The sequence below is a fragment of the Pleurodeles waltl genome, chromosome 6, assembly GCF_031143425.1.
Source record: "Pleurodeles waltl isolate 20211129_DDA chromosome 6, aPleWal1.hap1.20221129, whole genome shotgun sequence".
NCBI classification, from domain to species: domain Eukaryota; kingdom Metazoa; phylum Chordata; class Amphibia; order Caudata; family Salamandridae; genus Pleurodeles; species Pleurodeles waltl.
The window spans coordinates 1,561,809,410-1,561,823,359 of NC_090445.1; positions in this window are offsets into that span (position 1 = coordinate 1,561,809,410).

The following is a 13,950-nucleotide window of genomic DNA, read 5'->3' on the forward strand; positions in this document are numbered from 1 at the left end:
CTGCTCTTTCCACATCAAGAATTCTACCACAACGTGGAATAGCTCCAGCAGTGCCAATTTATTTTTCAAACCTCTCTTGTGCCTCCTAATAGCTTCAACAGTGCCATTTTTTTAAAAACCTGTCTCGTGCCACTTACTGAAGACCTCTGAGCTGTGCACCAAACAGAGCCCAGAATAGCCCTGAAGCCCTCGCGTCTTACAGCATCAGTAAAAACTCAAACTGTTCTGCTGCCACCCAAGGTTCATGCCACACCAGGGTCATGTTGAAGTTGCTGAGGAAAGCTCCCCAATGCTGAAAATCCCGTTTGACCCTTCCTTCCAGCCTGACCTTTGGTTGTTTTTGCTGAAGCCCCTTGTCAGCCATGCCATTCGCTTAATAAATGTTCTCCATGCAGGGTGACCCTTCTACAAAGTGGACTTTGTCCAATAGCTGTTGTATCTTCCCTAGGGTTGCTTTATTTTTGTTTATTAGTCCTTCAATATTTTGCTTTAGATTCACAATCTTTGGGGCTGGTAATCTACACACACCTTTGACAAGTCTAATTCTATGCCTAGAAATATCAGCTGTGTTGATGGGCCTTCCGTTTTGTCATGTGCTAATGACTTGCAAGGGTGATGAATTAGCCCAGTAGGGCTTTGCATTTTGGTGAACCTGGGTCCCCAATAAATAGGACATTGTTGAGGTAGTGTAACATTCTTCCTTCTAGATATCTCTATCCTAGTGTCCACTCCAAAAAAAGTACTAAATTCCTCGAAGGTTGCGCAGACTTGTGGAGCCTGTGGGGAAGCATCTATCGTATTAAGAGAGTGTCCAGCTGAAAACCTAACAAGTGATAACTATTAGGGTGCAGTGGAATGAGACTGAAGGCAGAGTCAATGTCAGCCTCTGCCATCAAGGCTCCTTTTCCTGCAGCCCTCAACATACCCACTGCTTCATGCATCATGGCATATGGTACTGAACATTGGTCCTCATCCAGCCCATTGTTCACTGACCCTCCCTAGCGGGGTATGGGAGGGGGTGAATAACCTTAAACTGGCTCGGCTTTTTCTTGGGAACTACTAGCGTGGAGACTACAATGCTTTCCAATGGCGGAACCTGAAATTGTCCTGCCACATGGCTCAGCGTAAGTTCCTTGGCCACTTTACACCTTGTGACCACAATATTATCAGACACCGATTTGAGATTCCTGCTGAGGCATCTCACCTGGGGCTCATCGTATGTAGTAGGAAAATCTTTTGCCAGCAGTCGTGCATCGTCTTGTTTGTAATAGCAGTTCAGCAACTTTATAAGGTGCCTGATTGTAGGGGATGGGTACTATTTCCTTCACTACCTTAACAGACCGCTCCCTGTGGGTGCGCTTCATCGCTATTTCTTGGTGTCAGCCATCTTTTCACTGCTACCTTTCCCCATCTTACATTCACTGACTGGGTGGGAACTCCCACAAATACTACATGCCTGCAAATTTAGATATGCATGTAGTAGTTGTGGGACTTCCCACCCAACCAGTGAGTGCAAGATGGGGAAAGGTAGTAGTGAAAAGAGATTGTCGCATAAGTTCTCATTATCCTGATGAGACTACTGGATTTGGGCGGCAGAATCACCTGAATTGTGGGGTACTGAGTACAATGCCACACCATGTGACACCTGTTGGCCCAATCCGGGTTTTCCAATCAACTAGAAGTGCCTCATCTCCAGCCGAGAGCGGGGATGATTGTTGCAACCGGGCTCATGACAGAGAGTACTCCGCAGGGGAATCGTGATCGATCAGATCTCATCCGTTTCTCTCAGTTACATTAGTCCCACACAGGCAAAGATAAACAGTAGCAGAGTATGGTTCAATAAGGTTTATTGAAGTAACTGCATCTTAGATAAAATGGCATATATGGCAATAATTAGGATGATAAAACACGCCAGAAGCAAAATTGTGACTAGAAGAGTGAAACACAAAATCAGTCCAACCATACTGTCATTAGGAATATTATAACTACATTTCCTACCTAAGCTATGTTAGAGCACAGCGTGATAAGCCCTAATCTGCCCTTCACGCCCCCCCCCCCCTGGCAAGACATCATCCCCCATACATGAGCAAGGAAGCCCGTTGCCTAAGAAGACACCGTCCCCATATACGCCAGGGATTCAGCAGTCTAAGCAAGAAACTGTAGTAAAGACGTTCAGCGGTCAGCATGCAGTCGTGGTCATCTGTCTGGAATCTCCCTCTAACATGTATGGGACAGAGAAGTGTTTTTATAATAAAACAGTTGATGTTCTAAGAAAAGGTCCCCATGTAAGGATATTATGTTTTTGTGAATGTCAGAGACACAGCGTACCACTTTTGCCAGCAACCCTATCTGACTGCAGCCTTGAGCAAAGCCCGAAGTGAAATGAATGCTGTGCTAAGAACGTAATGCTTTCCTAAGTAAAAGAACAACCAGATAGAAAAAAAATAAAACAACACCATAAATGTGGCTAATGCTAGAAAAACAAAGCAATGCTGAATAAAATGTAACTGGTATAAAGTGCACAACGGCAAGCCTAGTTTGCTAAAATAACATGTCTAAAACATGGCTAAAATAGTTATACAACACCCCCCCCTTGCTGGTTCAAAGGTGGTTAAAAGCCTAAACAAAATAGAAAAGCTACTAAAACCTATTCATAAAAGCATATAAACATGAATGTCAATAATGACAAGTTAAAAAGACACTTGAGCATGGGGTTAAAGGGGCAATTTAAAACATCAGCAGTGGTGCCAAATAAAACAGAATTCAAAAGTAAATGTCATTTTTAAAATTGCCAATTGTATATAGGACAATTGAAGTCAGGAAATGTTCCACTTCGGCAGGTGGTAAAACTGCCGGATCGTTTCAAAGGAAAACCAAGGAGCACTCATGTTCCAAAGCCTGAGCTCCAGCTGAGGCAGCAGTATTCCATGTTGTGCCCAATGTTGAGTTAAGAGCTGCATAATCCACGAATGGCAACTCAGACAGACTCCCATAGCAAATGCACCCCCAACACGCAAGTCTGGTCATGAGCCCTCAGCGAGAACATCAACAGATCAGCACCAAATGAAAATAAGGGCCGTGTAGAAAAAGAAAGTTTCAGTGCACATTCGAAAAGGCATCGAAATTTCAAAACCGGTTTAAATGGTAGAGACCAGTCACACTCCAGTTCTTCCAGGAGTGGTGCTCCGAAATACTGCATCACGACACAGCTGCACTGGTGGGAGCTCTGTCAGTCCCCCTTGTGAAGGGACAGCCATTGCGCAGAAAAAATAACAACAGCAGAGTGCCACTTATAGCCAAAATAATCGGAAATCCCTCGAAAACACTCGAAGATATTGAGTGCATGGCTGAAGGAAAGCCAAATACAGAGGAAAAGGTGTGAACGAAACCAGAAACAACAGCCTTAAAGAAATGCACAACTCCAGTAGTACTGGACACATTAAATATTCGTACCACAAGTTCACCAAAGTGTCTCAGAAAGTTTGTACTTAAAAGGGACTGAGGGGGTCATTCTGAGCCTGGCGGTCATGGACCGCCAGGGCCAACGACCGCGGAAGCACCGCCAACAGGCTGGCGGTGCTTCCGGGGGCATTCTGACCGCGGCGGTAAAGCCGCGGTCAGAAAAGGGAAGCCGGCGGCTTCCCGCTGGCTTCCCGCTGGCTTCCCGCTGGCTTCCCGCTGCCCCAGGGAATCCTCCACGGCGGCGCTGCAAGCAGCGCCGCCATGGGGATTCCGACCCCCTTCTCGCCATCCTGTTTCTGGCGGTTTTCACTGCCAGAAACAGGATGGCGGGAACGGGTGTCGTGGGGCCCCCTAACAGGGCCCCATTGAGATTTTCAGTGTCTGCTTGGCAGACACTGAAAATCGCGACGGGTGCAACTGCACCCGTCGCACACCAGCAACTCCGCCGGCTCCATTCGGAGCCGGCATCCTCGTTGCTGGTGCTTTCCCGCTGGGCGGGCGGGCGGCCTTTTGGCGGTCGCCCGCCAGCCCAGCGGGAAAGTCAGAATGACCGCCGCAGTCTTTTGACCGCGGTACGGTCTTCTGGCGGTTCCCGCCAGGCCGGCGGCTTCCGCCGCCGTCGGGGGTCAGAATGACCTTCTGCGTCTCTGCAGATGATCTCGCAACTTGAAGCACATAGGTCTCGCGCGCAGATGTAAGCGCCACATGTTTCTGAAACAATAAAGCCTTAGGTCTGGTCACTTGTCAAAATTCACATCTGAAGTAGCAATATGAGGCCAAATCTCTGCTACTTCCCTTTGTTGTGTATTAGAAAAAAGGAGATTACAGTAAAAGGTGACAATTTGGGAGACTGAAATGACATAAGCTACTTCGGCGCACATTCCACAACAACTCTAACTGTTAAGGAGCACATAGCTTCCATTTGAGAGCACCCAGAACACAGGTCTAATCCAAGGCACTGGAACTCTCTTCAGATAGCAAGCCAAGTTCACTTGCGAGGCATTACACGCCCGTGCAAAGACAGCTGCTTCCAAACCATTGAATGGCGCACAGAAGTCTTGCATTCACTGATGCTAAGAAAGGCCTCTTTCATGCCATTGAAACATTTATATGAAAAGGGAAGCTCCCACACCTTGTGTATATAACTATCTCCCAACCTTTCATATCTGCCTACTTGAATGTGTCTCAAGCAGGTTGTGAATTGAAGTGTTGAAATAGGCAGATTAATAACCCAGTGTATTAACCATTAAGCAGTTGGTATTTCAGCCACAGTAAAAGGCAACTTTTCGAATTTCTCAATGATTAGCATTCCATAAGTCGCTTCCTTCTTAGCCATCATTTGTTGTTGCCATGTTAAATAAAATGTTGAAAATATGTCCCTTGCGCTAACGTGTTGTCAGGGAACGTGACCTGCTTTCAATGTTTGTAGTGTCCAACCTAACTGCATAATGGACCTTAGTTGACTCTGTCCATAGGTTAAAGGTGACATGTCACTCTGTACTATGTCTATTACAGAAGAGAATGTTGTTTAAAGTGTATATCCGGTCGGACACGGTGTTAATCCTATCATCTACAACGGCTAATGCTTTCTGTAAATTTTCCTGATCCATTTGTCTTAACCGGGGCAGCAGCTTCTTGTTGGGAAAGTTTCCTCATTTCATTATATACTTCATATAAGAAGCACTTTCTGCGTTGTCTTCTGGGGCCTATCAGGAAACCCTGCAAATCTGTATCGTTAGCCAGGAGACTAAGGTGTTCTTTTACAGCATCAAGTGAGGAACTTTTCAACCATTGCTGGCATAATTTCCATACATTATTTGTTGTCACTCTACCCAAGTATTCTGCTGACACATAGCAAGGGTCTGGCCGATTTGTTCTAAAACCCCAGTGGAGTTTACAAAACATGTATGGCACCCATTGGTGACTACTGGCCACAATAACCACCCACCAGGACGTGAAAGTGATGTGTTAAATGTACCATTCCGGACACACTCATCGAGCTGCTCTTCAGTTGCATTAATGTACTTTTGCCATATGAAAAAATTTGCAGGGGCAGGACCACTGAGTGCATTCAAATCCTTAATTTTTGCCAAGCCTAAACAACTTGTCTGTTGAACAGTTTCATAAAAAAATATAATTTGTGTGTAGACTTTCCATTACTGGCAATTTAAAATAATACGACTCAGCATTTTTAACATTGTGCCCAGAAAAGTATGCAAACTTTTCAGTATACGTTTTGGAACTCCACACTGGAGAAGTCGTACAGTGTTCCCACTGCATATAATTAAAAATAATCTTTGGGTATGTTTTGCTGTACTGCTGACTGAGCCAAAATACACACACACTGAAAAGAGTCAAAAATAATCTCTGGAATATACCTCTTAATCTTAAGAAGACATTTAATAAATCACTTCGCAAGGTTCGTAAAGGAAGGCCAGGCGAATGGAAAGTGCACGTTCAAAATGTGCTCAACAATAAAATGAAAACATGTAAGAATTTTCAGTCTATAAACAGCAAATATGCACATGCAAAGATATAGATACCTAAGTATATATATATATATATATATATATCTTCCAAAAAGTTGAGTTTTCATTCTTTATAAGGCTGCATCATAGACAAACTTCACTGCTGCCGTCACATAGACAAGACAATCTTCCATGCGTTGATGCTTGTTCATTTATTTCAAATAAAGTGCAACAAATCGAGCTTCTTCCAAATACAAAAGAAATGTCAGCGCGTTTTGGCTAACGCCTTCTACCGGACATTCCAATCACCATCTCAACTTCCTCAAATATCTTGTTAGTCCCTCATCTATTTTCACTCCCATAAGGTGCAGAACAATGGGGTGGCCATCTTATAACATATATATCAGCTTTACCCATAAGCACATAATGATACATATGATAAAAACATTAACCTTGTCATAATCATTATTGTTGTTAAAATAGTACAGAATTCTAAAATACATGAACACCTGCATATATAAATAGATTTATACTATACAGTTGCTAAATTGTGTTTGGGGTCACTTCAATCTGCAACCTGTTAACGTGCACATATATAAACTAAGCAAATGTTCATTTTGTACATAAAATACCATATTGATCTAAAGTAACAAGTGCATGATATGTTTTTTTGATAATTCAATGACTATTCACTAATCAATTGCGCAACTTGTGACATACCATATTCATATGAAATGTCTATTTCAATATTTCAATATATGTATTAAAATAATATAAAGTTGTAAAATACATGAACACCTGCATATATACATAGATTTATACTATACAGTTGCTAAATTGTGTTCGCGATCACTTCAGTCTGCAATCTACTAACTTAAGTGAATTTATACTGAACAAACACTCAATTTATATATGAAAAACCATATTGGTCAAAGTAATAAAGTGACAAGTGCATAATGTATTTTTATGAGTTCAATGACTATTTGTCACGTACTGAGCTGGACTTCTCACCTCTGGATTTCAGTTTGGCGAATACACCAAGTCTTCTACAGGTCCTGGATACTCCCAGATAAGGGCGACCCCTTCTAGTAGCCACGGTGCCGCTTGACAGGCTACGCCAAAGCAGACCGTACCCTCCAGAAGGAGTCCCAGAGGGAAAAAACCCCGACACTGGGGAAAAAACCTCTAACAGGAACTCCTGAAGGAAAACAAGAAAAAACAGGACTTGACAACAGGAAACAAAAATAGGCAATATCCAGGGTAAAAGGCAGGAAAAAAGGAACAGGCAAAAATATCCCAAGGCAAAAGCAGGAACAAAGAACACGCAAAAATCTCCCATGGCAAAAGCAGGAACAAAGAACAGGCAAAAATCTTCCAAGGCAAAAAGTAGGAACAAAGAACAGGAGCGAACAGCACAACCAGAAGGAAGTGTTTGCAACGCAAGGAGGAACAAGACTGACTGACTTATATACTGAGAAAAGGGAAGTGACATCACAGGAAAGGGAAGTAACACCATCTTGGATTGGGAAAAGCCCATAGACCAGTATAGGAAAAATAAAGTAGTATAACAGAGAAACGGAGCATGCTGGGACAAAAACACGAAGAAGACAAGATGGACACAACATGGATAGAGACAGGCAAAAGGACCAACGAAAACCCACCACCAACAACAAAATAAGAAAAAAGGCTACAAGTAAGTGTAGCGTGACCGGGAGCGAAATATATGCTTCCCAGAAAGCATAGTAAAAAAACGCGGGGAACGGCGCTCCGAATATCGGTAGCGCGTTCCACCCGCGAGGACAGAAAGAGACGCCGCGTCAGAACGCGGCATTACACTATTCGCTAATCAATTGCGCGACCTATGACATACCATGCTCATATGAAGTATCTATTTCAATATATATAAAATAATTTGAAAATAACCTCGGTATATATCATCTCATTTTAAGGTGACATCATACCTGCCATAACATGAAGCTAGTCTCATGCTAGAGATAGTATATAGTAATCTATTTCAATATATCTTCACAAGTGCAGTCCAAATTTCTATGTGTCCCAAACTTTACAACTATAGTTTCTCATTATACCAGGTAATATTATGCCAAGGGTTTGGTGAACATAGTCTCTGTTTACTCATGAAATTATAAGTTGGCATTGTTTAACTTCCCCCATGATTTCAGTAATCTCCACCAATAAACTAATTCATAATTTAATATAAAGTTATATTTATATCCAAAAAACTAAACCATACCCACTTAAGTGCCTAGAGTGAATAGAAGTGAATCGAAATATAAAAATATTTTTAAAAAAACCTAATGACAAGTTTCAGCAATTCTAATTCCTACTCTCAACATCTCAACCTTGAATATCCTAAAGATGTAGGTATCAACCTTTAAATCCCCCAACATAATTATGCAAATGGACATATAATTCAGCATCCAAGTTGTGTCCGCAAGGGTTCTCTGAACCAAGCAACAAAATCATATTTGATTCCATTTGTCTGAGTTCAAGTGTCCTATTGCCCAGCCTGGGACCTAATTTGATTGATCTAATCCCATTGAATGTTAAAGTGCAATCCCCTTGATGTATATCCCAGAAATGTTTGCCTAGAGGATAAGATCTGTCTTGATTTTTAATGGCTCTAAGATGTTGCAAGAACCTGATTTTTAATTTATGAATGGTGCTTCCTACATATTTCTTCTGGCAACCACATTCAATAACATAGCTAACATATTCAGTTTCACTTGTGATTCGATCTCTAATAATACAATTTCTTCCTTCAAAGGTCTTAAAACTCTGCATATTTACAGCATATTTGCAGGCTTTACAGTGACCACATTTCCAAAAACCCATACTCTTTTGGGTCAACTATGATGTACTGTTTTTGTTCTCATCCTTGACAAAGAGGCTCTTAGTCAGATGATCACCTAGCGAGAAAGTCTTTCGATAAGTAATTTGTGGATGTTGGCCAGTTTCCCCTTTTATGTGTTGATCTTTTTGTAGGACATGCCAATTGCTTTGCACAATGTTTTTAAGTGCTAAATGTTGATGACTATACTCCAGAAAGAGTCTTGGACGGGATTTATGTGTAGGATTATCATTAAGCAATAGATTCTTAAAAAGCAGTTCCTCTCTTGTTTTACACTTCACCCTATTCCGTGTATCAGTCAAAAAAGTTTATGGATAGCCCCTCTCCAAACATCTTTGTATAATGGCCATAATTTCCTTTTCAAAGCTGGCATCATTCGAGTTTATCCTGCAAGCCCGCAGGAATTGACTGTACAGTATGCTCCATTTTAATGCTTTTGGGTGCCTACTATTCGTAATATAGAATTGCATGCAGTAGGTTTTCGATACACTGAAGTCTGTAATCTGTCATTCTTAACCTCTAGCAGAACATCCAAAAATTCAATTTTGTTTCTAATCCATGTTGTCTCGAGTTGGATATTCAATTTGTTGGTATTGAGTATATTGTTATATCCCATAGGATGTCTTCATGACCATCCCATATGAGAAAGAGATCGTCAATGTATCGCACCCACAGTAAAGCTTTTTCCATGTGGGCACTGAGGGCATCAGACCATGCTACTTCTTTTTCCCACCAAGCATAGGTGGGAGCAAAAGATGCCCCCATTGCTGTACCTTGTTTCTGAAGATAGTGTTCATTGTTAAAAATAAAAGCATTGTGTGTAAGAAAAAAATGACAGCATTGCCATTAGCATTTCAGTATGTTGAAAAAATTCTATAGGCCGTGTCTGTAAGAAATATCTACATGCTTCTATACCATAATGATGTTTGATTGATGTATATAAAGAGGATACATTCATTGTAACCATAAGATATTTGTTATTCAAAGGAATGTTATGTATTTTAGATAAAAAGTCTGTAGTGTCACGTAAATAAGATGTGAACTTTGTTACATAAGGACACAGAAATAAATCCAAATACCTTGAAGTGTTCTCTAAAAGAGAGTTGATCATACTCACAGAGGGTCTCCCAGGGGGATGGCATTGGTTTTTATGGATTTTAGGTAAGAAATAAATGCATGGAGTTCTTGGACACTCAGGGGGCCATTACAACATTGGCGGTAAAAGCCGCTTACCGCCGTACAGAAGACTGCCAACACACCGCCGCGGCTGCGGAATTCCACCACAGCTATTATGACCCACATCTCGGAACCCGCCAAAATTCAGACACCCACACAAGTCCGCCACACCAAAGGTCAGTGATAAACTGGCGAAAACAAAACCTCCACCATCACGCCAACAGAAATACGCCCACACTATCACGACACACGAATCCACGCGGCGGTCTTTCAACCGCGGTATTCCATTGGCGGTACACACAGCTGCGCTCAAAATACACACACATTTACAAAACACAACCACATTGGACAATTCGAAATACACACACCTGAGACACATACACACACCACTCCCACACACCCATTACAATATAAAACACACACCCACATCACCCACAAACCCCTACGACAACAATTGAGAACGAAGCACAGAGAGAGACACCACCAGCAAGTACAACAGCATCCACATGCACATAACACCGTCATCCACACAACTTCCACGCACCTCACACAACACACCACTACATTTCACCACACTTATCACCACACACACCACCCCACACATCACCTACACCACCCCATGGCACGGCAAAGACACCCCAGGTTCTCGGAGGAGGAGCTCAGGGTCATGGTGGAGGAAATCGTCCGGGTAGAGCCACAGCTATTTGGATCACAGGTGCAGCACACCTCAATTGCAAGGAAGATGGAGCTATGGCGAAGAATAGTGGACAGGGTCAACGCAGTGGGACAGCACCCAAGAAATTGGGAGGACATCAGGAAAAGGTGGAACGACCTACGGGGGAAGGTGCGTTCCGTGGTCTCAAGACACCACCTGGCGGTTCAGCGGACTGGCGGCGGACCCCCACCTCCTCCCCCATAACTAACAACATGGGAGGAGCAGGTCTTGGCGATTCTGCATCCTAAGGGCCTCGCAGGAGTAGCTGGAGGAATGGACTCTAGTAAGTCACATCTTAACTATTACATCCCCCACCCTACCTGCATGCTATCACATACCCCCACCCTCGCCCTCACCCCTATCACTCCAACTCCTCACAAATGTCCCAATATCACAAACCACACATCCCAACACCAAGCCCTGCATGCAACTATAAAGCATGGACACCCATCACCAAAGCATGCACACTGCACATAGCCATACACCCCCCTAAACCATCATCACACAAGGTCCCACACAGGAATGCCAGCACTGGGGTACACGGTCACCCACCCATTGCACACCATGCCACACACAGATGCAATAATCATGCCTTTCCACCCCTGCAGGACCCCTACCCAACGTCACCAGACAGGAGGGTCCAGACATGTCCACTCCACCCACAGAAGAGGCCCACAGTGATGACAGCACCTCTGTCCAACTGGATCTAGATGACCAGCCCGGCCCATCGGGTGCCTTGGGACAGTCGGTTCCCCCTCACACAGGCCACAACAGACCTTCCCCCCTCTGGAAACACCAGCACAGCACCCACCCAGCAGGCCTATACCTACGTCCCCAGGACACGTCAATCAGCTGTGTGTCCACCACTACAGGAAACCCAGGATAACCCACAACCCCAACAACAGGGACCTGGGGGCAGTGGCAGTGGGCACACGGTCCAGGGAACGGAGGCCCAGGAACACAGGGGAACTGTGAGGGCTGCCGTGCGACAGGGGGCGGACAGGCCAAGGGAACCCACTCTCCACGAGGCCCTCTCCTCCATCATGGGAGCATACCACCACTCCCAGGAGACGATGGCAACGGTACTGGCCAAGTTTCAGGAGACCCAGCGCATGCAGGAGGAACAGTATATGGGCTTCAGGGAGGAACTCAGAACATCAGCTCCACCCTGGGCACCATCGTAGGGGTGCTGAAGGAAGTACTCAACACCAGGAGGGACACTGTGGCACTCCAAGGGGCCCCTGACACTAGCATAGACGATGAACTGCCCACCACCTCCGCCGGCGCTAGTGGACAGGACGCCCTGCCACAGGACCACCACACCAGCACCCCACCCCCTGCAAAGGGAAAACCACCCCGCAAACGGTCCCTGAGATCCAGGAACAAGACAGAGCACGATGCCAAGACCCCCGCCAAGAAATGAGACCACCCTGATTGTCATCCCACTGTCCCACTTTGTCACCCTGTCCATAATTAAACTGCCCCAGCTCCACGTCCTATGCCCATATGGGCAATGCACCTGTGAGACTAATAGACAGGACTCTGCCATGCACACTCCTCCGCCATCACCCCTCAACATTTAACTTCCCCCTCCAAGAATTTGCATTTAAATAAGCACACCTAAAGCACAAAATTATCTGGAGTCTGTCTGTGATTTCGAAATAGTGTATTTGCAATTACAGAGACACAATGTTCTTAAAATAGTAATGTCAACATACCTATGTCACACAGCTCTAGTCCATGAGGAATGTAAGCAGATGACACACGTTGGGACCCACATCTGTGAAACCGTAAGGGAAAGTGACAACTCAGTGACCATACACTGGGTTAAAATGACAGACAGGATAGAGGTAGTAGTGTCAAAGTACATGTAGTAGGCAGGAATGTATTCTCACCTGTGTTTCACTGGAAATATTGCTGGATCACTGAGTCCCTGTTCTGCATGTCTTCTTCCTCTGCTTCATCCTCATCACTGTCCACAGGCTCCACAGCTGCCACAACACCGCATCTGGACCATCCTCCTGCAGAAAAGGCACCTGTTGTCGCAAAGCCAAGTTGTGAAGCATACAGCAGGCCACGATGATCTGGCACACCTTCTTTGGTGAGTAGAATAGGGATCCACCTGTCATATGCAGGCACCTGGCCTTCAGGAGGCCGAAGGTCCGCTCGATCACCCTCTTAGTTCGCCCATGGGCCTCATTGTAGCATTCCTCTGCCCTGGTCCTGGGATTCCTCACTGGGGTCAGTAGCCATGACAGGTTGGGGTAACCAGAGTCACCTGCAAATGGCGATGGACAACTGTTAGACACACACTAACCTGTAGGGATAACTCTAGACAACCATTCCCACTGTCTTGCTTCCAGGGGCTCACCTAATAGCCACACACGGTGCCTCTGGAGTTGACCCATCACATAAGGGATGCTGCTATTCAGCAGGATGTAGGCATCATGCACTGAGCCAGGGAACATGGAATTCACATGGGAGATGTACTGGTCTGCCAAACATACCATCTGTACATTCATCGAATGATAACTCTTCCGGTTTCTGTACACCTGTTCTCTCCTGTGGGGGGGTACCAAAGCCACATGTGTCCCATCAATGGCACCTATGATGTTGGGGATATGTCCCAGGGCATAGAAATCACCTTTCACTGTAGGCAAATCCTCCACCTGAGGGAAAATGATGTAGCTCCGCATTTGTTTCAGAAGGGCAGACAACACTCTGGACAATACATTGGAAAACATAGAATGGGACATCCCTGATGCCATGGCCACAGTTGTTTGAAAAGACCCACTTGCAAGGAAATGGAGCATTGACAGCACCTGCACTTGAGGGGGGATTCCTGTGGGATGGCTCCAACTGGGTACACAGTTCCTGGATTGTGGCACGGTCAAACCTGTAGGTGATTATCAAATGTCGCTCCTCCATTGTCGACAGGTCCACCAACGGTCGGTACACCAGAGGATGCCGCCATCTCCTCACATGTCCCAGAGGACGGTGCCTATGAAGGACAACAGCGACCACAGAGTCAAACAACTCAGAGGTACGTACCCACAGTTTACACAGAACACCAATCATACACAAAAGGTGGCCTGTATTTGTGTTGAGACTAGGCCTAGGTATGTGTGATGCAGTATAAAATGAGGCCATATGGGCCCTAGAAATGGCGGCTGCCTGACCTCTAAAGTGGGACAATGGGATGTGAGGTAACTGCGCTGGCGTTGTACACCGTCGCGGTAGGCGGTCGGAGACCACAGCGC